Source organism: Ovis canadensis, chromosome 2 (assembly GCF_042477335.2).
Source record: "Ovis canadensis isolate MfBH-ARS-UI-01 breed Bighorn chromosome 2, ARS-UI_OviCan_v2, whole genome shotgun sequence".
Classification (NCBI taxonomy): domain Eukaryota; kingdom Metazoa; phylum Chordata; class Mammalia; order Artiodactyla; family Bovidae; genus Ovis; species Ovis canadensis.
The window spans coordinates 103,590,306-103,615,709 of record NC_091246.1 but is presented as its reverse complement, the minus strand read 5'-3'; the positions used below and the strand labels follow the sequence as shown (position 1 = coordinate 103,615,709).

General features: G+C 43.8%; 1 protein-coding gene and 1 long non-coding RNA gene across 4 annotated transcripts in view; one reads left to right on the top strand and one right to left on the bottom strand.

The window, feature by feature from the left end:
* EXTL3 (exostosin like glycosyltransferase 3) overlaps positions 1-25,404 on the bottom strand; it is a 133,299-nt gene that overhangs the window by 45,230 nt on the left and 62,665 nt on the right. The window contains exon 1 of one of the 3 annotated variants that reach the window (XM_069576703.1): positions 14,870-15,014. The exons of the other annotated variants lie outside the window; for them this stretch is intronic. The gene's annotated coding sequence lies outside the window, so the exon portion shown is untranslated. Of the gene's footprint in view, positions 1-14,869; positions 15,015-25,404 lie in introns of those variants that run through there. 3 annotated transcript variants of the gene reach the window in all.
* Positions 15,035-18,871, top strand: LOC138433670 (uncharacterized). The gene is made up of 2 exons (XR_011254390.1): positions 15,035-15,779; positions 16,586-18,871. It is a non-coding gene; the product is annotated as an uncharacterized lncRNA (long non-coding RNA).

Genomic DNA, 25,404 nt, shown 5'->3' with positions numbered 1-25,404 from the left:
CAGCTCTAGAGTTCTGTTGTGTCGACATGTGGAATCTGGAGCAGGGGGCAGGAGCGGGAGGTGAGTGGGATGCTCAGCACTCAAACTTTCTGGTTCTTAAGATGCACGTCTTTCATTATTCTAGAAAATGTTTAATCATTATCTGTTTGTTTACTTATTAACTCTTTATATGAATGAATGAATGAAGTCGCTCAGAGTCATGTCCGACTCTTTGCAACCCCATGGACTGTAGCCTATCAGGCTCCTCAGGCATTTTCCAGGCAATAGTACCGGAGTGGATTGCCATTTCCTTCTCCAGTGGATCTTCCCAACCCAGGGACCGAACCTGGGTCTCCCACATTGTAGACAGACGCTTTACCGTCTGAGCCACCAGGGAAGTCACTCTCTGTATAGGAGCTGTCATTCATTCTCTCCTTTTTGAAGGTATGACATCTGTCAGACCTCCTCATTCCATTCTCCATGTCTTTAAACCTTTCCTCTGTATTCTCTCTTTCATCCTTTGTGCTACCATCTGAAATGTCCTCATTATCTACCCAGTTGAGGGGTCAGGAAATGTTGTTAGTAAAGAGCCAGAGAGTAAACATACTAGGCTTTGGGAGCCACATGCAGTCTAAGTAGAATATTTCCATTCGTCTCTGTTTTATCTCCTTTAAAAATATAAAAGCCATCCTAACCATGCAGGCTGTACAGAAACAACCACGGCCGAGACTCAGCCCACAGGCCACAGGGGCCAACTCTCGATCTAGCTCATTAACTTCCCCTTCTGTGCCTAGCGGGTTGCTTATCCAAACCACTGGGTTTTATTTCAATGACTGTTTTACATTTCCAGAAGTTCTGCTGGCTCCTTTTCAAAACCCTGCCTTATTTTTATGACAGCACCTACTCTTTCTCACGTTTTCTGTTCCTGCCCTTCTTGTGCTGAGTCTCTTCTGTCTGCTGATTCTATTATCATCAGCTTTGGACTGTTTTTTATGTCGATCTCTGAGTCTGGAGAGTCTCCCAGAAGCCACAAGGAAACGTAAATTTGAACACAAAACTCATATGAAGGGAAAATGGTTCTGAGTTCTCAGTGAATATTCCCTTCCCCAACCAGTTCTGGATCTTGCTAACAGAGACTTTATCTTTTTCTAGTTTATCCATTCCTTTAGCCAATGTTCAACCTTTTGAAGATCCATTCTATCATCTGGTATCTGTCTGACACTCACAGGCACAAGGCTCTTTCTCTTATTTCTGTGGGAACTAAACTGCAAGTTACCAAAACTGGCAAACACCCTAAGAGACTATAGCATCAGACTGTTCATCAGATGCTTTTCAAATCCCTAACCTCTCCTGCCCCCACTCCACTTTTTAATTTTAATGAGAATTTCTTTCCTGAAAGCAAAATATGCATTGTATAGCAAGGAGTTTATATTAATCTAGTCTGCTATTTTGCCAAAGCCAGAGACCTCCTCCAGTCTTTACTCTATGCATGAATAAACATGCTTACAAAAATGGGACATATGTTCTTTTCTGTAATCTGATTTTTCCACTTATAATAAGAACAGTCTAATGACCCACATCATTACATGCTATACCGTATGATGGTCAATAACTGAAGACAGAAACATCATAATTTGTTTAACCAATCCTCTTTTGGAGGATTAGACATTTGTTTTCAATTTTTCATTATAATCAAAGCTATAACAACTATTCTTGTAGCTATCTTTGCGCACATCCACGGGTATCTCCTCAGAAAAAAAAATTTAACATGGGTCAGTGCAAGAGTATCTTATTTTTAAAATTACTGTCTATTAGAAAGATGGCCATTTATCCTCCCACCAACAACACAGAGGGCATCTGTCTCCCAAGAGCTGTCCAGTCACAGTGTGACAGAGGCGGTTCTTACTCCACGAGTATGGATCTGCTCTCCTCCATCTCCCTCTCTGCCTTACAGTTTGGCTGGAATTGGAAGACTAGTTCTTGCCAGAGGAAACATGAGAAGAAGCAAGGTATCATTTCCCGTACAAGGCTCTTAAGAACAGGGATGGATTCTTCTTCCCCCAACTACTTGAGAGAATGAAAGGGAAAAACTCTAAACTTTGGAGTGGCGAGATTAAAAGCAACCCAGCCCCCTGGGTCACCACTGGAGAGCCGCCTGAACAGGGGAGAGTATGGTTATCTCAGGCCACTAAGATTTCTGAGTCTGCTGCTGCAGTTCAGCATTAATTAACTGAATGCTATTAAAAAAAAAAAAAGTTTGATAAAATGTCATTCTACTGTTTTGATTTACCCTTTATTAGTGGAGGTCAACAATTTGTGCTCATTAAGCATCTGTGCTTCTCATTTCATACACCATCAGTTCACCTGCTTTGCCAAATTTTCTACCTCTGGAAGTGTTTTTCTAACCACAACAGTCAGTTGTCAGTATCACTCTCCTGACAAACTTCAATTGTTCCTTAGTTTCATCTACGCAATTTGTTTCTCTCCAGCTGGATGCAGAAACTATTTTTCTCACCACTTTTGAAACCCCTCCACAAAATACCACATAGTTCTGGGTGCCAGGTCACTGCTCAATAAATACTAGTTCAAAGTCTTAGTTTACATTCTCATTTTCAAACAAGTTTGAGATTTAGAGCCTATGGAGTCTTGGTTCAAGGGAAATGAAACACTGAAAAATAAAAAGAGAGACTATCCCAGCTAGGAGGAGGCTGGCAGGCCATCTGGACTTGCAGCCAGAATCTCTGGTTCAGAACTCAGCTTTGAGAGTTTAGGAACATTACATAATTTCCTTCTTAAAGTGATACTGAAAATCCCTACATACCGGCAGTGTTATTGTGGGGATGAAATAAGATACTATAGATAGATGGATACTTATGTTAGAAAAAGAGGAACATTCCAGATCAATAACCTAAGCTCCTACTTCAAGAACCTACAAGAACAAAATAAACTCAAAGTGAGCAGAAGGAAAGGAATAATAAAGAGGACAAATCAATGAAATAAAAAACATAAAGACAAAACTCAATAAAATGAAGAGGTTCATCAACAATTTTGACAAACCTGCTCAAGACTGACAAAGAAGGAAGAGATACAAATCACCAACAATGGGAATGAAACAGGATATCACACTAGTCCTGCAGGCATCGAAAGGAAAATAAAGGAAGACTAGGAACAGGAGAAGGGCACGATAGGGGATGGGATGGATGGCTGGATGGCATCACCGACTCGACGGACGGGAGTCTGAGTGAACTCCGGGAGATGGTGATGGACAGGGAGGCCTGGCGTGCTGCGATTCATGGGGTCGCAGAGAGTCGGACCCGACTGAGCGACGGAACTGAACTGAACTGAACTGAGGAACAACTCAACACCTAAGTTTGCCAATTCAGACAAAATGGACCAATGCTTCAAAACACACAAACTGCCACAACTCACCCAATAGGAAGTAGTCCTACAACTATTAAACAAACTGACTTTGTAATTTTAAAATTACAAAAGAAATGTCCCCCAAAAGAAATGTCCAGCCCCAAAGGCTTCCACTGGAGAATTTCTACCAAGTGTTTAAAGTACTGGGCTGGCCAAAAAGTTCCTTCAGGTTTTTCCACAGCATCTTATTGGCCAACCCAACATAATGATCTATTATATACAATCTCTTCCAGAGTGGGGGGACACCTCCCAGTCCATCTTACCAGCCGTGATACCCAAACCAAAGAAAGCACCAAAAAAGAAAATGACAGATACATCTCTCTCATCAGTATAAGACAAAAATACTGAGTAATAGTGAACAGAATTCAGTAATACATAACAAGAATTAAATTATTATTACATCGCTCTTAGGTAGGGAAGTGTTATTTTAACATTGTTGATCTTATCTGGAAGCACGAACATTCATTCTCTCCATTTAGTCACACCTTTATTTCTCCCATCAAACAGTTTTGTCATCCTCATCCCTGCCCCAATGTCTCATATTAAGTTACTTCGTATTTTACATAATTTACTCATCCATTCTCCTGGTCCTCCACCTCAGCAGCTCACCCTCCGGTACCTTTCACCACTCCTTAAGTGCAGTTTGTCCTTGGGGGTTTATCCCTTGCCCTCTTCTCTCTTTCCCTATCTTTATTTACTGGAGTTTGCCAACAGCTTCAATTGGCACCCCCTGACTGGATGCCTACGAAAGTTACCTCTCTAATCTTGATCTCCCTTCTCCAGTGGTCAGCAACACAGACATCTACCCCTCAATGTTCCAACGGCAGCAAGGGTACATCTCTGAGTATAAGGAGGTTCCGTTAGTGTCTTCTCCCAGTAGAGAGGGAAAAGTTCAAAATATTGTGTACAGACATTTACCATTCAGATCACTGCCGATGCCGTAACTTTTTACTCCTTCCTTAACCAAAATATTTTTGCTGATAAATGGAAATTCTTCATCTGTTAGCCATTCACTGGAAGGCTTGAAACTAGTTACATTCCTGGAAGCTGAAACGGTAAGTAACTCAAGTCAAAGGTCCAGGATATATGCTGAGGAGTTAGCTGGGGCTTAGAGTTCTCAGGATCCCAGGTGTCCTTGTCCTGTCCTTTCGGCTCCTCCCTCCTTCACCTTAACACACCAGTGGCCTCCACCATCACCTCCTCTTTGAGCGCCTTCTCCTCTAACACTCCTTCCGTCTCAGTGGGAACATCACCAGCGGTGAGGACCCTGCTTTCAAGAGTCTGTTGACAGTATAACCATCCTACTGACTCGACTTTTCTTCTTTCACAACTAAAATACTCTGATAATGAAACTTCCTATCATGGACCTGGCATATCTCTCTGTTCATTTAGGTCTTCTTTAATGTCTTTCAACAAAGTTGTACAATTTTCTTCATTTAAGAAAATAACAACATTAACTGAGCTAAAGTAAAACACTCAATGGAGAGAGAAAAAAAGAAAAAAAACAGAAGGGAGAGAAGCAGGAGTAAACAGCTGGTTCCACTTGGGCTGCAGGTATGCATATATCTGGAACGCATGGAGGGAGACTGGGGCCAGAAGCGAGACGCTCCCCCAGATGTCCCCAAATGGAGCCTTCAGCTGCCTTTAATCTATCAAATAACTGTGGCCACAGTGAACATCCACTGAATGTCTGCATGTGCTAGGGTCGACCTACTGTATTCATGAAGATTCCATACGTAATCTTCATGACAATCTTATAGAGTACGTACTACAAGCATTCCCACCATGTGTGTGAGGAAACCAAAGCACAGAGGTTAGGAAATTTGCCCCGGGGCATCCATACTGAGTAAAACTTGGACTCACTGCAGAGTTACTCTAAGGCCCACACTCACTAAGGTCTTAACCATTTAAGATAAACTGCCTGTGACCTTAATTCAGGGAACTCAGGGAACAGAGAGCCCAGGCACAGCGTGCATAAATTATTTTTAAATTACCCAGATGACTACAGCCCCACTGTACATGGGTAATGACAGCTATAGATAACACACACGGTAATACTAATCCAAACCTAACGTCAACCCTATATTCATACTGATTTCTCTGCTAGACAAAACAAGAAAACAACGTGCTCAGAGTCAACGACCTACCTGTGTGTCTGTGCACGCAGCAGTTAGCACACGGGCCCATCAAGCAGGCAGAGCCCCATCACAACCCAGGCGCACACTGCTGCCATTACTGCCGTGGCCACAGGCCCTTCAAACTACACAGAGACAGTTCTGCACAAAAGTCATTTCAATAAGGTTGTTGAAAGCAGTATTTCAAAGATTTTTTTAATTCTGTAGCGACACCAAACAACATCATTTCCTGATTTCCTGCTATGCAAAGGCATGACAAACAGCCTGTTCCGGGAAGACTACCTAGTTTAAAACTCAGGATGTTAATAAGCTAAATGAATTAAACTAAAACAGATTTCCTGATACTAGCACTACTGTTAAGATTCTGAATTCTCTCTTCTATCATTCAAAACAACAAAATGCACTTTTCAGGGAAGCTAACTGCTGATAAAGAAGGACCTGTGAAAACTGAACGTAGGCAATTCCCAAGTTACAGGAGAGCAATGCGTGCTTTTCACAAGACAACCACCACAGTCTATTTACTGGATAAATGTGACCTGGGTGTAAAACAGGGGAAACAGAAAGCTGCTGGCAATTAAAAACCAAAATCAGGCGAGAAAAGCCGGTTGTGCACTGATACACTTACTGAGCTACGAGTCAAGATCACGACACAACCACAGAGAACCACGGAGATGAGCCACCTTTATTATAGGACTTAGAACAAAGGAAAAACAAGTAAACCCTGGGCTCAAGAGCAGATTTCTAAGTCCAAAGATGTTCCACAAAGGCCCCTAGCAGGCACAAAATAAGCATTCCTTCCATTACTCAACTGTATATAGTGTATTAACAAACTAACATTCTTCATTAACCTAGGTCAAATATTGCTGCATTTAGTCAGTAATAAATCTCAACCCAGAAGTCTCAACTCCAGGATAAGTCCTTGATTGGAAAATTATGCCAATTCCTTTAACTGTTTCCCCTCCCACCAGTTTGATAACATCCCACAAATCAAAATCATGTCTGACAAGTCACTTTTTAACTAGGGTAATACAAAATCAAGATGCACATATCACCTCAGAATGTTTTCACAAGATAAACCCAGGCCCGCCCAACAGTAACTGAATCAGAATTCCCAAGTATGGGGCTCAAGTTCCTGCCATTTGACAAAGCTCCAGGTGACTTTATTGCAGAGCACACACACAAACTCAAAAGCTCTTTGTTAGACCAAAGAGCTGATGACAGTCCTCATTCAGGCTGATGACATCTGAGTCCATGTAATTACAGACAACTAAGGAAGCCAAAGAGCAATATACATTATTCACGCAGAAAGTCTACGGACTACAGCACAGACTTCTGGAAGACACGGGCCGGGTGGGGTGTCTTCATCTGCCATCACTATAGCCCTACCACTTGTTATAACTGTGTTCATACTTACAACACCCTCCAGCATACATGCTTTACACATACTCTCTCATCTCATCCTCAGGTCAACCATCTGGGGGATAGGCCGGTTTTTTCTACTTTACTTTGAAGAAAAGTAAGTGTGAATCCCAAAGTCAGGTAACCTGTTTAAGGCCCTACAACAAGAAGGTAAGGAGCCCAGATACACACCCAGGTGCCAGACCCGTACCCCGCTACCCACGGGTTCATGATCTGTTTACTGAAATACTCCTTCTGCCTTCGTTCACTTATAGTAAGCATGTACTGCTCTCGTAATTGACGAGAATGGTATTTTGCTGCAGTCTCTTTAAAGTGCACCACATTAGACTGTCCCATAATGTGACAATCAGCTTTTTGGAAAAAAATTAAGCTGAATTCCTGCATGACAAACCAAGACCCCAAATAAGTCCCAGATGAATCTGAGAGGTAACTAATAAATGAAACCACAAAAAGAACAACAGGAAAACATAAATGAAACTTCATCTCAAGATAAGTTTAGCCACTTGTACTGGAATCCGAGCAAAAATGGAACCCATGAAAAGAAAAGCTCAACAAACTTGATGACAAAGGGATCAAAGGCTTCTAATATTTGTTTATTTTTTTTAAGTTGCAAGTCAGTGAAGAGACTGGGGAGGCATTTACAACACAGCACTACTTTAATAGAAGCAAAGCAATACCATAATAGCCAAAGGAAATAAACAGGAAGCTACACAAAAAGGGGCCCAAAGGCTTAACAATTTTTAAGTATTTGATCCTCCCAGAAATCAAGGAAATGTATCTTTAAAATAGGACACAGTGACATTTTCCACCTATAAATCAGCAAAGGACAGTAAGATTACAGTATGTGGCACCAACCAGGATCAAGGCAGACATCCCCACACCCGCAGTGCTGGGAGCAGGTACCACCTCTCCTTTCTGGAACACAGTTAGGCCTGATGCAATAGAAGCCCTGAAACCTGCCTTCACTGACTCTTCGATTCCATTTCCAGGAGTTATTTGTAAGAAAGAGTCGTGACTGCGACCTGAGATTTAATTCCAAGAATGTCCACAAAGCGCACCGCTTACGACAGTGAAGTAAGGACGTCTCTGTACTCTGCTGGCAGCTACAGGGACAGGCACACTGATGTTTTAGCAGGAACGTAAACTGAAATTTTCCATCTGTAACAAGTCCATAAGATACTCACATCTTTGACTCAGCAATCTCACTTTCTAAGAATGCATTCTATGTGAGCAAAGGCTTGTATTGTAAACATGCAATCACCAAGCATTCAACAGAAAAAGCTATAAATTACATGTCCTAGATTAGGAGAAAGGTTAAATTTAAGTATGATAAGTCCATGTCATTAATATGATTATTAATAAGCTTTTCAATCAGTTTCAATCAAACAGGAAAATGTCCATAATATAACTGTGAAAAATACAGCTTCCACAGTATGGGAGGAGGAGGTGTAAAAACAAGTTTGTTTGTTTTTTTAATAAGATCTTCAGATGGATTTTGCTGAAGAATCTTTCCAGAACAGTTAACTTGATGTGCAAGTGCCTACAGCATAAACTAATTTCTCTAAGAGTTTCCATTTCTCAAGAAAATAGGACTTTCACCTTATGCTATGGAGGCATACAATTCATCATTAGGGCTCCAGGCCTCCCTAAATAAGACAGAAAACTCATGCAGCAGTTTGCTAAGCGCGACCTAAATCAGCTTTATGACTCAGGCATCCGACTTCAGCCTTCATGGCTGAATTCAACTTGAGACTCCAATCTTGTCATCCATTTATAACTAATCATCTTTAAGAGTCATCAGGACCCCTAACTTCACCATCCCAGTCCTTCTTGACTCAAATGCTTCTTCTCCTTTTTTAACCCATAAAGTAAAGGGGTGGACTGCATGCGTGTGCGTGCTCAGCCGCTTCAGTCGTGTCCGACTCTCTGTGACCCCGTGGACTGCAGCCCACCAGGCTCCTCTGTCCATGGGATTTCCCAGGAAGGAATACTGGAGTGGGCTGCCATGCCCTTCTCCAGGGGATCTTCATGACCCAGGGATAGAACCCCTGCACCTGACATCTCCTGCATGGACAGGCAGGTCCTTTACCACTAGCACCAAAAAAGGGTCAACTATATGACCTCAAAGATCCTTTTAGATTCTGAGATCGCATTAACTTACAACTGCCTTGCACACAGAAAGCACATACACACTGGTTCACTGGGGGAGAAATAATACCAACATATAAACTCAAGGTAGCAAGGCCATCCCCAAGACCTCCTTTTGCTTCCCCTCCAAAATGTCAAGCATAATGCTTTCTTTTAAGACCCCCCCCCTTAATTTTCCACTGTGTTAATAATAATTTAGGGTCCTCATCAACTATTTTCTCCATTATATGCCACAATGTTTTTTTTTTTATATATTTTACAACTCCACTTCAGAAACAAAGGAAGTCATACTGGGAACAGTAAGTCAAGGGTGGAAAAAACCCAGGATACAAAAAAAAGATTTTATCATTCTGGAATGTCTAAGTACATTTAAAATCAGTAAAGGCAGAGTTGAGCACTTGGATCTCAAAACCACAGGGAAATAATTTAGTTTAACAACAGCACAGGCACACACACAGAGCTGTGATTTCAGTGACTATTAACATAATTTCAGTGAGACTACTCAATGCTCTGTCGTGACCTAAATGGGAAGCAAATCCAGAAAAGAGGCGTGTATGTATACATATAGCTGACCCACTCTGTTGTATAACAAAAACTAACTCAACTGTGTAGAGCAACTATACTCCAATTAAAAAATTACATATATACTAATATACAAGATTTATTAGGGGAAAAAAAATATGGTGTCAAAAACAAAAACAAAAGAGTAAGTGTTCCCCCCACCCGGTACTCTGTTAGATGACACTGTATACTGAATACTGTATGCTGCTCTGAGTATCACACTTTAAGAGGGACATTATCAAAGTGAGTGCAGGGCAGAGGACTGAGAAATAGGTCAGGGGATTTGAAACTGTCAAATAAGAAACATCTGAAGGGAATGAGGATCAACAGTCTGTGGACTAGAAGACCCAGGAAACAGGACGGTAATCTCAAGGACCACAGAGGCCTTGAGAGTGAAGTTAACACAAGAGTGAAGCTGGCAGGCAGAGACTTTAGCAAAATGGACAGGATATTTGGCATCTAACGGAGACTGCATGCTAACTCGCTTCAGTCACGTCCAACGCTTTGGGAGCCTATGGACCATAGCCCACCAGGCTCCCCTGTCCATGGGATTCTCCAGGCAACAACACTGGAGTGGGCTGCCATGCCCTCCCTCCGGGGGATCTTCCAACCCAGGGACTGAACGTCCATCTCTTACATCTCCTGCATTAGTACCACCTAAGTAGGCCCTAACAGAGATTACTATCATCAGAAATGTGACCTCTACAACACTGAAGCTTCTTTCTCTCAAGGAAACCAGAAATAGAGATTTTCATGTGAAATCTCCTCATTTCTAAGAACCGGCACCCGATGTGAGACTTGGTGTAAGTTGGGCAGCCCAGCTGTATGCACAGGCCTTTTCTGATCCATGCACACCAATCTGCAACTCACGTCTGGGAAACATGATGGCTATCTTCCAGCATCTGAAGAACTGTCACAGGTAAAAGGAATAGATTTGTTCTACACAGCCCCGAAAGGCGGCCCTCCCAGAGAGGCCGACTGCAGCTCAGTAAGAACAAGCGTCCTGAAAACCAGGCTGCAAATTAGAATGGGTGGCCCGGGCAGTTCGCATCACTGTAAGTATTCAAAAAGACACAGGTCAGTAATTCTGCCTTCTAGTACATCTTCTGGCCAAATAACTAAAAGCCCACTCCCCACCCCCCCTCCAAAGCCTCAGTTTTCTTTCCTACCTTCCTTCCCCTTCACAAAAAGGAATATTGGGTCTTCCCTAGTGGCTCAGAGAATCCGCCTGCCAATGCAGGAGTCACAGGTTTAATCCCTGGTCCAGGAAAATCCCACATGGCGCAGAGCAGCTAAGCCCGTGCTCTAGAGCCCATGCTCTGCAACAAGAGAAGCCTCCGCAATAAGAAGTCCTCACACTGCAACACAGAGTGGCCCTGACTCACTGTAACTAGGGAAAAGCCTGTGCAGCAACGAAGACCCAGCACAGGCAAAAAAATAATTTTTTTTTTAAAGGAATATTCTAACACTTAGCCTCCTATCTCTGAGAGTTACTGTAAAGATCAAAATCTACGCGAGAAACAATGTATGAAAGTACGGCATGATCGACAAGGACTATAGTAATTTAAGACATTACTGTAATCTACCACCATCATGGACTGATATATGTCGAATCTCTCCTACTGTACAGACAAAGGGCATATTCCAAATCTAATTCACTCTTTTTTTATTCCTCACTCAGTAGCAAATCTTTGTCGAAAAAACATTTTAAAAAGAGGCTGGAGGAAGAGAGTTAAAATGATGACAAATGTTAAGAGAATAAGAAAACAAACAGTCAACAAAGCAAACATCCAGGAGGTTAATCATTAATATCACTCACTGGTCAGTCTAAAAGGTACTGGGCCCGTCAAACAGAGGAATATACAAAAGCAATCACATGCGTGTGAAGGGGTGATGCTCGCAGGCAGGCATCGGCAGCCAGATGTCCATTCTGTAAATAGAGGCACACTGGAAGAGAGTCCTGATCATTCACTTACGGACGGCACGAGTGCTGCATATGTCCTATATGTCTGTTTCACTCTACAACAGCAAAGCTGAACACTTGTAAAGCCTAAAATACTCTCTATTTGGCCATTTACAGAAAAAGTTTGCCTACTTTTCTGTAAAAGTACTCCAGGGTTACAAACCACAAAGGTGGCTGGATGCTGAGACATAGCTCATCTTCCCACAGCTCCATCCCGTATTTTATGGGTCATCTGGGGGGCATGTGAGCAAAATCCTAGACTGGAAATTATAGCCTAAGTAGAGAGGAGGTAAATGTCACCAAGTGAGGTCTTCATATTCCTCTGATACACCCAGGATTATAAAAAGTTTAATACCGCTTCTCTTCATCTAGTAATATCACCAAAGAGATCTGAAGGACTCCAAGTGTACAAGGAGTGTGGGACCAGTTCAGGCACAAAAAGATCACGCTTACTGGAGAGTCTACCCATTCCCCATGAGTTCTCGAACTCCGTCTGCCTGAGCTCCCCTATTTTCAAGGAACCTACAAATACATGAAAAATCCTTTCTTCTTACTTAGTTACCCTATCATTACAGGTTTTCAAAAGAAAGAGCTGCAAAAATTAAGAGGAAAGAAAAATAGGGTGGAGATAACTATGTTAACAGAAGTTTTCTGAGTTAAACTTAATGTCCAGCAGAAATTTTTGCACAGGTTTATGGCTTTATGAAAGGTTTATATTCCTTGCCTCACTCTGAAGTAATTATATGCAAAGACATTCACATCTCTACCAACAGCTGATCCAGAGGAACCTTCATCTTTCTCCTGATAACCTGAATCTCCTTCTGCTTAAGGCAGTATTTCCAACCCTCCCTCCAGGGGGCCACTGTGAGGTCCCAGATGTGATTTACGCTCTTAAGCATTTCTTCCTCCAGTTTACATAGCTTCATTTTCGAAGGCTGGGCTTCCCATGTTGTTTCTGTGATTTTTTAAATCTACGCCTTGTGGGCATGCAGACAGCATGTCCCCCAGGGTTTGCTCAATGTCTTGTGCTCTGGTTCAGTTATTCTAACTGTATTGAGCAGCTGGGATGGTAACCTGGGACATCCTGATAGTCTTTCCAGTTAATGCCTCAGTTAAGGCTTCCCTGGTGCAGAGGTTAAAGCGCCCACCTCCAATGCAGGAGACTGGGGTTCGATCCCTGGGTTGGGAAGATGCCCTGGAGAAGGAAATGGCAACCCACGCCAGTATTCTTGCCTGGAGAATCCCATGGACAGAGGAGCCTGGTAGGCTACAGTCCATGGGGTCGCAAAGAATCGGACAAGACTGAGCGACTTCACTTCCACTTTAGGGGCCCTCCTACTCATACTCAGCACAGCTTATTGAGCCTGGGCCCCACTCCTGCACCACCCTTCAGTGAGTTCACTCAACAGCTAGCCTAAAGCCCTGAGGAAAAGGGCAGCTCCTTATCTAATCCCCACAACATTCTTCCCATGGCTTCAAGCCATCCATTCAACCTCCTCCTTCTCAGGCTTAACTCTACCCCTGACTCATTTCTCTCTATCCTATTTGCAGGAAGCCTTTTCTCTTCACAGGTTAAAGCTCTGAAGCCTAATGACAAAAAAATTCCAACTACATGCAGAACATTACATGCCAGAGTTTTCTCCCCTTTGATAAAGGGAGAAGTGGGAACCTGAAGACTCAAACTGGTCAATCATTTATCTGATAGATACGTCCCCAGAGCAGCGGCTACCTCTTCAAGTATTAAATAAACCATGTTTTCGGTGTTCTGAAGATCTACAGTTCTAACCCTCTTTCAGAAAGCACTCAGAATAGGTTCCCTCATACTTCTGGTTACTTCTGACTCAGGCTCCCCACAGGAAATTCCCACAGGAGTCGGTATTTTTAATGAACCAAGGGAGAGTTTTAAGAAGATGGGTCTTCTTTCTTTTAAAGTCCCCCTGCTAAAAGTTGCTGAGAACACTGAGCTCCACTCAAAAGACTATCAGGATCTCCCAGGTTACCATCCCAGCCGCTCAGTACAGTTAGAATAACTGAACCAGAGCGCAAGACATTGGCTGAGCGAAACCGGGGTAAATGCAGTCTATGTGACCACAACGCACAGATTAAAAAAATAAAATAAAATAAAACCACCTGGGAAGCCCAGCCTTCAAAAAATGAAGCTACCTAAACTGGAGGGTGAACTACTTAAGACTTCTTAAGTAAATCACATGTGGGAAAAAAGGACAAGTGTCTGCTCCTCCTCCGAAGGAGTGGAACTTGGGGCTTGATGAAGCCCTTTCTAATTTGGGGGAAAAAAAAAGAGCGGGTAAGAATCCACCAAAGTCAAGTCTTTTGAGAGCCACGAATAACAATGGCTCAAGCGGTAGAGAAGAGAAACAGCCTCTCTGCAGTCTAGCAGCCCTGCCGGGTCTCCAAAGGGCTTCGGATTCACACTGCACCGTGCCGCGCGCTGGGATAACTCGACTAAGATTTCAGTCGTGTAGACGCGCTCTCCGCAGCCCCTCTCCCGCCTGAGCAGCGCTAGGCCCATCACTGTAGAGCCTGGGTACCAGAGCCCCAGATGCACAAAAGAGCAGAGCCTGGACCCTTCCTTGGGCAGGAAGTGGCTATTCTGACTGCGGGCTCCTCGTGTAAGGAGGTGAGCCGGGTGAAAAGAGGCCAAGAAGAGCAGCTGCAGGCGGCTGTGTCTGAATGCAGCGGAAAGCAGATGTGGAAGTGTGTGCGCGCTCAGAAGGGGAGGGGGGGGCGGTCCGGATACCCCTTCGTGGACCGAAGATGCTCTACATAAGCCGCTGGACAAACACAGGGGGGCAAAGGATGGAGGAGGACTTTCGGGTGCAAAAGTGGCTGCATGGCTGTGGCTGAGCCTTTAGAAAACGGGGTGGAGGTGGGTGCGAGCTAACCGGGGCTCTAGGGGGCGTGTGGGGGTGGGGAGGTCGCGTTTAGAGCTCCCTGTACCCCCAGGGTGGGGCCCGTTACCGGTTACCCTCTTCGCTGGTGGCTAAGGCCCCGGAGGTCCTCTCCCGGGCCCCCGAGACGTCTGGGAAGGCCTACTCCGAGGCTGCACGCCCCCGCCACGCAGGGCAGCAGCCTCCCCCCCGGCTCCCGCGACCCCAGAGCAGCCAGACCCGGTCCAGCCCGGTGCCCGGCTCTCGCGGCCGGCCCCGGGGTCCCTACCACGAGCCTCTTCCGGGCCGCCGCCCCGGCTGCTCGGGGCTCCCCCCGCCGCCGCCAGGAGTCCTACCGGCTTCCAGTTCAGCGGCTCGCCGCTGCCGCCTGCGCGAGACTCGGGTTCCCAAAAGCCGCTCTCGCCGCCTGCAGCCCGCCTTCCAGGCCGCGCCGAATCCTCCGCTCCCCCTGCTGGCGAGCAGCCATTTCCGACCTGTGCCGGCGGAACTTGCCGAAGTGCGCAGCGCCGGAAATGGCCGAACCCAGGCGCTCGCGAGCCTAGGGTCCGGGGGTGGGGGGGGGGGCGAGGGCAGAAGGGGCGGGGCGAGGGCTTCAGCGGCTCCGCCGACCGCGCCCGAAGAGCCTCGGAGGCCTCGGACCCCCGCAGCCGGGCTCGCCAGGGTCCGCGGGCGGCGGCGCCGGGGATTGTGGGAGCCCCCGGTGGAGAAGAAGCGTGGGCCTGTCTCTCTCGGCCCTCAGACCCGCCTCCTACCAGTGCCCCAACTCTTTCCGAAAAACCTCTCCGGGGGGTGCAGAGCCAAAGCTCTCCGCCGGTCCTGGAACGCGTTCCGACTCCAGAGCCTCAGCCATTGAACTTCAGATCTAAAACTAAAGCCGTCCCCACAGAAAAGGCCTTCTTCAATGAGCTGACGGTCTCCGAAAAGGTCTGGAGTTGGGAAACACTGAATATTTAACAACAAAGAAAAGGCCGGACGGCAAGAATGCGTAGGGGAAAAATCCAGGGGCTTTGCAGAAACAATGCCTTAGTCCAGTCGTGTTGGCGTGATCAGCCACAACCGGGAGGAAAAGGCGAAGCTGTTTGAAATACTTAAGAGCCAACCTCTCGGAATGGAAAAGTGCACACATCCTACAACTCTTAAGAGACTTGTCAACCTTCACACTTGCAAAGTCAAGACAAGGCTTTTCGGAGAAAAATGCTGGGAGTGGGCGAAGGACGCTGGACGTGGAAGACAGAGTGGCTGGAGGTTCGCAACATTGTACAGGAGGCAGTGACCAAAAAGACCCCCAAGAAAAAGAAGGAACTCCACCAATCATGCAAGAGAGACCTGATCATTACTGGTCACTCAAAAATGAGTTTAAGTCATTATTTAAAATCTATAACTGCAATATGAGCTAAGATCAAATTTGCTTCAACTTTTTAAAATCATGTTTCTAATTTCCAAAAGGCGGGGCTTCTAGTCCAGGGAACCGGAAACACACCAGGACCCGAAGAAGCTGCTGGCTGGGATCCCGGTGCTTGGGTGGTCTGTATCTTAGAGGAGCTAAAGCCCCTGAGACCACTCACAGCAGCCCTGTTTCATCCACACACCCTTCTTGGGGGAGCCCAGAGGCCGGACAAAGCCCTGAAGATTGATGTTTCCCATAGGGGACAGTTTGGGCCAAGGATTCTTAAAAACCTAGCAACCTGTTTTCCAGAGAGCACACTTCCTCCCTCCATACCTATCAGCCCCTCCTTTTTCTGATCCCGCTTTTCTTCTCTCTTTCCCGACATCTCCTTCCTTATCCCTCACCACACAGTTCTCTCTTCTTTTCCCTTTATTACAAACAACAAAGTCAAACCTTCAAAGTCTCACCACCATCATATATGTGCAAAAACAACCCCTTTCTAGCTTTTGCCAGTTTTGTTCAAGAAGGCTGCAGGCAAGGAAGCAAACATCAAAATGCTTTAAAAGTCAAAAGCATGGCAAGAAATAAAAATAGGGAAAACTGCTGCCCAAATATTATGAGTAGCCTAAAGTTGTCCTTTTTTTTTTTTTTTCTTTTTTAACAGTTCATCTTCACTCTCCTCCAGAGGTCTGTGACAGCAGGCGGAAGACTAGCAGTGTGGTAGGAGACACAACAGAAGCCAGGGCTGGTTCACCAGGTGCTGGTTCATCACCAGGAGCTGGCTCGTGTGCCCGCGGACAAGAGAGGACCTGCAGGTAGCTTCTTCCCGGAGGACTCAGCCCAGACAACTTCTCCACCTAAGTGACTTAACACATTGCTGCCCCAAATGTCAACTTACTTGATTCCAACAACAGTTCAAGATTTAGGCAGAAAAAGGATATGCAACCAAAAATGTGGTGAAGTCTCGACATCCCCGGAACCCCAGGTGCTCCTGAGCACCCTCCTCCTGTGGGTCCTATGAGTCTCTCCTCTCCCACTATTTCTTCCTCTCACACAGTTCATCTCACTAACTAGTTATGACCTGGGCTTTTTTTTGGGGGGGGGAAGGGGGCACTACAGGGCATATGGAAAATTCTCTAATCAGAGATCCAACCCACGCCTCCTGCAAAGGAAGCTCAGAATCTTAACCACAGGAACACCAAGGAAGTCCCTGGGCTCCTTTCTTTTCCTCCCCACTGTCTCTTCTGAGCATTATCTCTACCTTGAAGCAGATCCCTCACTGCATCGCCCCAGTCTGTTTTCCAGCTGCACTCGAGACATCACCATACCATCACCATCCTGTGAATACCTATTTCATGAATACTTAATTGCCAGGCAATATGCTCAACCCTTTGTAAGCACTGTCTCATTTCAATCCTTGCAGGGTGAAATCAGCTTACTGATAGGGAACTGACATGTAAAGAGGCTAAAGCATGCCTTCCCTGGTGGTTCAGTGGCTAGGATTTTGCCAATGCAGAGGGTGTGGGTTCGATCCTTGGTCAGAGAGCTAAGATCCCACATGCCTCTCAGCCGAAAAACCAAAACATAAAACAGAAGTAACAAATTCAAGACTTTAAAAATGGTCCACAACAAAAAAATCTTTAAAAAGAAAAGAGACTAAATAAAGAAGTTGCCCAAGATCACAGAGTAAGGCACCAAGTAACCACAGATGCGACTCCCAACTCTCCCCAGCTGCAGAGTCAACATTCTGGACCAGAACAATCTGGCTGTCTCGCCAGGCCCTTAAACTTAATGCCTCCACACTGAACTCATCTTTATCCCTTCCCTCTATACTCTCCTCAAATCCCCTTATTTACTGGTTCCCAAAGACTCGGACATGACTAAAGCGACTTAGCACGCACACATGCGCTCATTCTTATGTAACACAGAAATTAAAAACCTGCCATCATCTTTTTTTTTTTTTTTGGCTACACCTCGGGGCTTTCAGGATCCTAGTTTCCCGACCAGGGATTGAACCTGGCTCACAGCAGTAAAAGCACCATGTCCTAACCACTGGACCAGCAGGGAACTCCCCTGGCATCATCTTCAACGTCTCTCTTTACATGCCTGTGAAATCCATCTTCAAGGCTTAAAGCCTCGATCTGCAAGATGTCTACCATCTCTACTCTACAGTCTCACACTTAATTCCCAGGTTCAAGTCCTCACGACTCTTCTCCTGGACTGTTGCCTTAACTATTGCGATTTCTGACTTAGGAAATACAGTTACATTCACAGGAGCTCCCTCAAGCAAGAAAGCCAAGGCAACAGGGCACATGATGAAGCTCGTCTTCACCGATCTCTCCATATTGTATACCTTTTATAGTATATTTTTGCACTTTGGAACTTGATCAAAACAGTTTTGCATTGCTATTCAATAGTCATATATGTAGATCTTTTTATCCGTTTCAAGGAATCAGAGAATAGAATTCAGTGTGCCTTTGGCACCAACTAGCAGGAGCCTGTGAGTCTTCTTTCTAGATCATGGTCATAGGGACTTAGCCGTGCCCACTGTCTTTGGTTCCAGCTTTTAAATTCCAGAAGAGACATGACTGGCCTCACTTGGGTCCCATGTCCACCCCTCGATCAATCAACCTTGGCTAAGCAGCAGGTCAGCCTTGTCTAAATATAGTCCATGGAGCTTCTCCTGTAAATAGGACTTGCTCCCAGAAAAGAAGGAGGCATATACCATTCATTCATTTGTTCATTCTTTCATCCTATCAATAAATAGCTATGTTACGTGGTAGCTGGATGAGAGAAGAGTTTGGGGAGAATGGATATATGTATATATATGGCTGAGTCACTCTGCTGCGCACCTGAAACTATCACAGCATTGTTAATCAGCTATACTCCAGTATAAAACAAAAAAGGTTTTTGAAAAAATCAGAAAATAAACAGCTGAGCACTTATCAAAGTGTATGCAAAGTTCTTTCATATATGCAAAATATCTAAAACATGATCCTGCCCTCATACCTTGAAAGTCACAACTTAAAAAGATGAGTAATCACCAAGAGAAAGCATAACAATATTCATCCGTAAGAGATCATCAATCCAGTTACATGTAATAGATGATAATTTACCACACCCTGTATAAGCCTCTGATGGTAAAAATAATCAGTGCTAACATGTACATGTTCAACAAAACCAGGGCTGCACCACTAGGAATTAACTACAGAAATATGCAATGACAGGCTAAACAGCATGGAATACAACACGATGGAATACAACAATGAGAATGAATGCTTTGCAAACATACGCAACAATATTGACGAATGTCTCAATGTTAAGCAAGAGAAACTGGACACAAAAATATACAGGCTATGATCCCATTTATAGAAAGTATAAAAAACAGGCAAAACTAATCTCTTAAGGAGTAGTGACTGGAGGGGAGCAAAAGGGGCTCTGTGGGTGCTTGTTCTATCTCTTGAGCTGGGTGTGGTTCCAGAGGTATGTTCAGTTTATCCAAATCCATCAAGTTGTACGATTATTATATGTGTCCTTTTCTATGTGGATATTATCCTTCACTTTTGACTGTTTAAAAAGTAAGTAAAGGTCAAGGCAGGAAGCCTTTAATCACCCTTGAACTTTGTCACTATGATTATGCTAGAGATGCCAGTCATTGCTCAGCCCACCCCCAACACCTTCTCAGAGACACTAAACCCTGTCCATCCGTCAATCTCCAGAAGAGCCACCTCCCCTCCAGCCCCAGCTGACTGGACCTGGAAGCTTGACACCGTGAAGCTGAATCAGGTGATGAAGTGCTTCATTCAATAAACTGCACAGATTTGGGGCAAAGAATTTCCGGACATATGCACAGTGATAAACCAAGAAAACTGGTCTGCAGAAAAATGAGCCAACACAACACAAGGAAGCAAAACAAACCTGTGGGAGATGGAGTGAGATGCCCCAGAGGCTGCTTACGCACCAGCTCTGGTATGCATGCACCCCACCTGTCACTGGGTATCCCTCAGATTGCTCATGTAGCCTTGCTGCTTAGTTGCTCAGTCGTGTCCGACTCAGACCCCATGGACTGTAGCCCGCCAGGCTTCTCTGTCCATGAGATTTCCCAGGCAAGAATACTGGAGTGGGTTGCCATTTCCTTCTCCAGGGGATCTTCCTGACCCAGGGATCAAACCCACATCTGCTTTGGATTCTTTACCACTGATCCACCTGCGAAGTCCCAGGTAGCCCTATGATTTCAAAAAAGGAAATCTTACTTATTTAAACTAGTTTGAATAGGTTTCTGTTTGTGGCATGTATTATCTCATTTAGTTCCTGTAAAACCCTACACAGTAAGTCCCATTATGATTCCCATTCTCAGATGAGCTAACTGAAGCCCAGAGAGGTTAAGCAACTTGTCCAAATCACACAGCTGGTAGGTGGTGTTGGCAGGATTTGGACCCAAACAGTCTGATCCTGGAATCTGAAATTTTAACAAATCAACTGCATTGCAGTGAGAAAGAAATACTGAAAATGTCAACATGAATTGCATGTTGCAATTTAACTAAGGCATCTGATTTTAAATGGAGAAATGATAAAGAAGATTTAAAAACTAGCTGTCTGAAGAAGAATGGTAAGCACTTATTCTTTTTCACAAGGGAATTACAGTTTGAGTTATAGGTGTCAGAGAAATATAAAATGCATATAACCTGACAAATTATGCTAAGCAAGACTGTGTTCTTATACCAGGAAATTGTTTAAAATTTTCAGCAAAATGCTCTGTCAGTGGGTCCCCACTGATTACCTAGTTTCCCCAAAATGTTAATACCCAGGAGAAGGGGATTTTAGTCCTATGGAAAGTAATGATTAAAGTTACTCCCTAAGAGGGAGGCAGATGCCAGTGGTCACTTCCCACGATGATGGCCAGACTCACAATCCACTCAGCAAGACTTCTAGATCAATCACAACCAAGCCATTGGTGACCCCCAGCAACCTTCAAATGGCATGATTCAGGAATTATCAGTGAGTTTAAGTCAGATAAGAACTTGTTCTCTCTGTAATGCTTTGACTTTAGAAGAAAGTGCTGACAACCACCACTCAAGATCTTTTCTATATATAAATGATTGAGCAGTTTTGTGGCTTATATTTAGAACAATGCATGACAATTTCTAGATTAGAGTCCCAAGGTTACTCTTCCCTTTGGTCCATCAATGCCAGAAAGACAAAAGGTCATCTTCTGAGGCTCCAAGGATGGCATTCTTTAGACTGCTAAATGGCTCAACCCAAAAGTCCTTGCTTTGATGTTACCTTTTAAAGGAGGCTGTTTTTTTGTTTTTTTATAATCTGGCAAAAGGAGGAATGGTTTGAGCAGTTCATGGCTAATTTGTAGTAAGAATACTGAGTTAAACTGAGCTCCAAAACAAAGCACATATTATCAAAATGAAGATTTAATTCATTTCCTCGCTACCTTGCATGTGGCTGTGAAAAATGTTTTGCTAATAAGAACCTACTGGATAGCACAAGGAACCTTACTCAGTATTCAGTAATAGTCTATATGGGCAAAGAGTCTACTGATTTAAAAAAAGAGTGGATACAAGTACATGTATAACTAATTCATTTTGCTGTACACATAAAACTAACACAACACTGTAAATCAATTGTACTCCAATGAAAATTTTAAAAATTATAATAAAGTTTTATACTAGTTTCACATCAGGAAGCTTAGCCTAATATGAAACTAGTTATCTACATAAAACATGTAATCTGTAATGACCAATTAACATTCTAAAAATTAGCTATTGTCCAGACTTTCCGAGCAGTCCAATGGTTAAGATTCCATACTTCCAATGCAAGGGGCATGAGTTCGATCTCTTGTCCAGGAATGAACATCCCACAAGCTGTATGACCAAAGAAGGAAAAAAAAAAAAAAAAAAACAATAGCTTCTGTCCTTCAAATTGGAGTAGGAAATGGCAATGCACTCCAGTATTCTTGCCTGGAAAATCCCATGGAGAGAGAAGCCTGGCAGGCTGCAGTCAGTGGGGTCACAGAGTCAGACACGACTGAGCAACTGAGCACACACATATGTCCCTCAAATATAACAGATCTGTCTTTAAGTTCCCTTCTTCCTTTTCTTTTTTTTCTTCTTCTTTTTTTTTGGCAATGTCGTGAGGCCACACTGGGTCTTAGTTCCCCACCCCATGCATTGGAAGCACAGAGTCTTAACCACCGGACCACCTGGGAAGCCCCCTCTCCTGTGAGTTTTTACTCCCTGTTTACGTTGTCAGCACAGCTTTTGAACATTCAGTGCATCTTAAAATGCGATCAGGATTTCCTAAGCTTGCTCCTGAAAGTTCCAAATAGTGCTACAGATGTTCCCAAAGGCTAATATACAGGCCCCTAACACATGCCCTATTAGGACAGTCAGTAGTGAAAACAAGCCTAGTTAAGCAGAACGTGCCACGGCATGGCATGAATGCCTAATTGAAGAACTTAAGGTAATGAGATCTATAAGCAGAAAAAAAGACAAGTCAGGCTGAGTCACTAATGGCTGAGTTCCAGTGTCACGTCTGTAGGCAGCTCCATGACCAAGATGGTCCTAATACCAAAAGTTATCATTACACAAAGATTCAGAAAATCAACTGCTCACTGCTTCCACTTATAAATTCTTCCTGTAAACAAGGCATTCCAACTGAAAATTAGCCAAGTGTCTCAGAAGTACTTAAAGAACATCAATTAGCTTCTTACTTGACCAATCTGGCTGGAAAATCAAAATTGAAAGCGCAATTTCTGAATGTAATCTTGCTCAAAACTTTAAAAACATGTAACTTTTAAATAACATATGAATTTAGGTATTAAAAAAAAAAAAACCCAGTAGTTTCTGCCAACCAGATTTTCAAAAGAAAAATGTGGAGATTTTTAAACCAATTCATGAAGGTTTGTAACAAGATTTTAAAGAGAAATACTATTTTCCCAAATATTCCTAAACATGAATTCTCACACTAAATGGTAAGAACATGATGCTAGTGGACCCAGTCAATCCCAAAACAAAATAATCACTGACCCCTTCCCCAACTCAAGCCTCCGAAGCCTCGCAACTGCTATGCCACAGGTCAAAAAATGGAACCGAATGGAAGTGTGACCACACGTCAACAAATACGTCAATTCTGGAGGCCGAAACTAACAACCCAAACTTATCTCTAACAGAATATATCCGATATTTCATCCTCTTGTTACAAAGGGACACCCATCGTCACACTATGTAGGTTATAAAGAAAAGCCTATTTATAAAGTGAAGAGGTGATTATTTAGAAAAAGGATGGCTGACATAAGTGATGTAAATAATCCAAAAATACTTTAACCACATATGAAATATGCTAATTATGAAAATCCTTTAAAAGTTCAAATACTACATGCGCTTGTATTATTTTTATGTACATTTAACTATGTTGCAAAGATTCTCAATATTTCCTTATATTTCATACTTAATTAACAAATAATAAACAAGTAAATATCAGTGGGAACACAATTTAGCAAAAAAAAAGCTCACAAAAATTGGTAAATTAAATAACTGCCAATTCTGTGGCTTCCTTCCAGCTCATAAGCACAATTTTATAAAACTGCTATCTCTATGTATTATTAAGCGTTTCTATTTCTTCTGTTTTCACTTACTTTGAATGGACTATATATTTCTACATGATTCTCATAGTCATCTCTAGAGACATTCTATGTCTGTCTGTGTGGTTTCTGACTAACAGTTTGTAGGTAGAATGGAGTTTTCATCAGTCCACAGTTAAATGAGATAAGCAAAGGCAAGGTACTGAGTTTTTAGTAAAGCTAAATTTATTCAATTTACTTTATTGAAGTTATTACCTAATAATAATTGTTATTATTATTCTAGTTTATTTTGTCTTTTACTTTGAGATTATGTCCTTTCCCTTTTCTTGAGTTAAAAGTTATTTTCATGGAATTATAGTAATGGTACATGGCAGCTTTTTATCTTCCTCATGTGACAAAATACTGAAACATACTTATTTTGCCCCCCACCATTACCAGTTATTTTATGTCTCACTAGTCCAGTAAATCCAAAAGTCAATTAACGGAAGATACTCCTTCACGAGATGAACCTATTGGCAGGGCAGGAACAGAGACGCAGATGCAAAGAGCGGATGTGTGGACACAGAGTGGGAGGGAGGAGGGGATGGAGTGGACTGGGAGACTGGCACTGACGTATGTACGGCTGCCATGCATAAGGCAGCCAGCCAGTGGGAAGCCGCTGTGCAGCCCAGGAAGCCCAGCTCCACGCTCTGTGATGACCTGAGGGGTGGGCTGGACGGTGGCGGGAAGAAGGCTCCAGAGGGAGGTGGTATATATGTACACAAAAACACTGTAAAGCAATTATACCTCAGTGTTAAAAATGAATTAAGCATGAGCCCACACAGACATACTCAGAAAACATTTGTGAAAAGACTCCTGTGGTAGCAGGCCTCCAATACGTCCTCAGTGATCCCTGCCTCCTGGTGTTCACACCCTTGTGGGCCCCTCCCACACCAGGGTACCAGGGATGGTCTGTATGACCAAGAGAACACAGGAAAAGCGCTGGCACGTCACTCCTGAGACTGAGTCGTACAAGGCTGTTCAGCTGCCACATGGTCGCTCTCTCATTCTTCCACCCTCCCTCTGCAAGACGCCAGCTGCCGTGTCACGAGTAACACGACAGAGAGGTCCCTGTGATGGGAACCAAGGCTTCCTGCCCACAGGCAGGTGAGTGACACTGGGGGCAGACCTCTCAGCCCCAGTCAAGCCTTTGGATGAGTGCAGCCTCATGGAAGACCCTGAGCCAGAACCGCCCAGCTAGGCAGCTGCTGAATCCCTGACCTACAGACACGGAGACATAATAAATGAGCGAAGTGTGAGGTAACGTGTTACGGAACAATAAATAACTCATGCAACTCCTTTTGCGGCTGCAAGATGAACAGGTCTCTGGCCCCAGCGCAATGCCACAAAGGCTTAAAGTGTATTCATACGGATGTTGGGAGAGAGAAAGGATTAGCGAGGTCTATGATGTCCATTATCCTGCCTTCAGTTTGCTTACATTGACTTCTTCCTTCTCCGTTGCTTTTTCTGCTTCTCTCATGTTGACCAGACTACTCAGTAAACTGAAAAATCCAGCTCTAGCAAAGGAAGCAGTTTTACAAGTCTGCAGGCTTTAGTTAAAGGAATATCGTCCTATGTAAATATAATATAATATTTTAGAAAGCTGGTTAATTTCTATTGACAGACTCCCTCATCGCGGCTGTCAGATCCTAACTACGCCCATCCTTACGTCAACGGAGGAGCATGTCTTACATTCACAGAGAAAACAGAAGCAACAGACAGAATCTCTTTTATGAGACTGAGGGGCTTCCCACTGCACTAAGAAGGCAGGTCAGACAGGATCTCTGCTAAACTCCCTCTTCCAACTTTTAAACCTATCTATAAATATTAGTGGATGGCATCACCAATTCAAT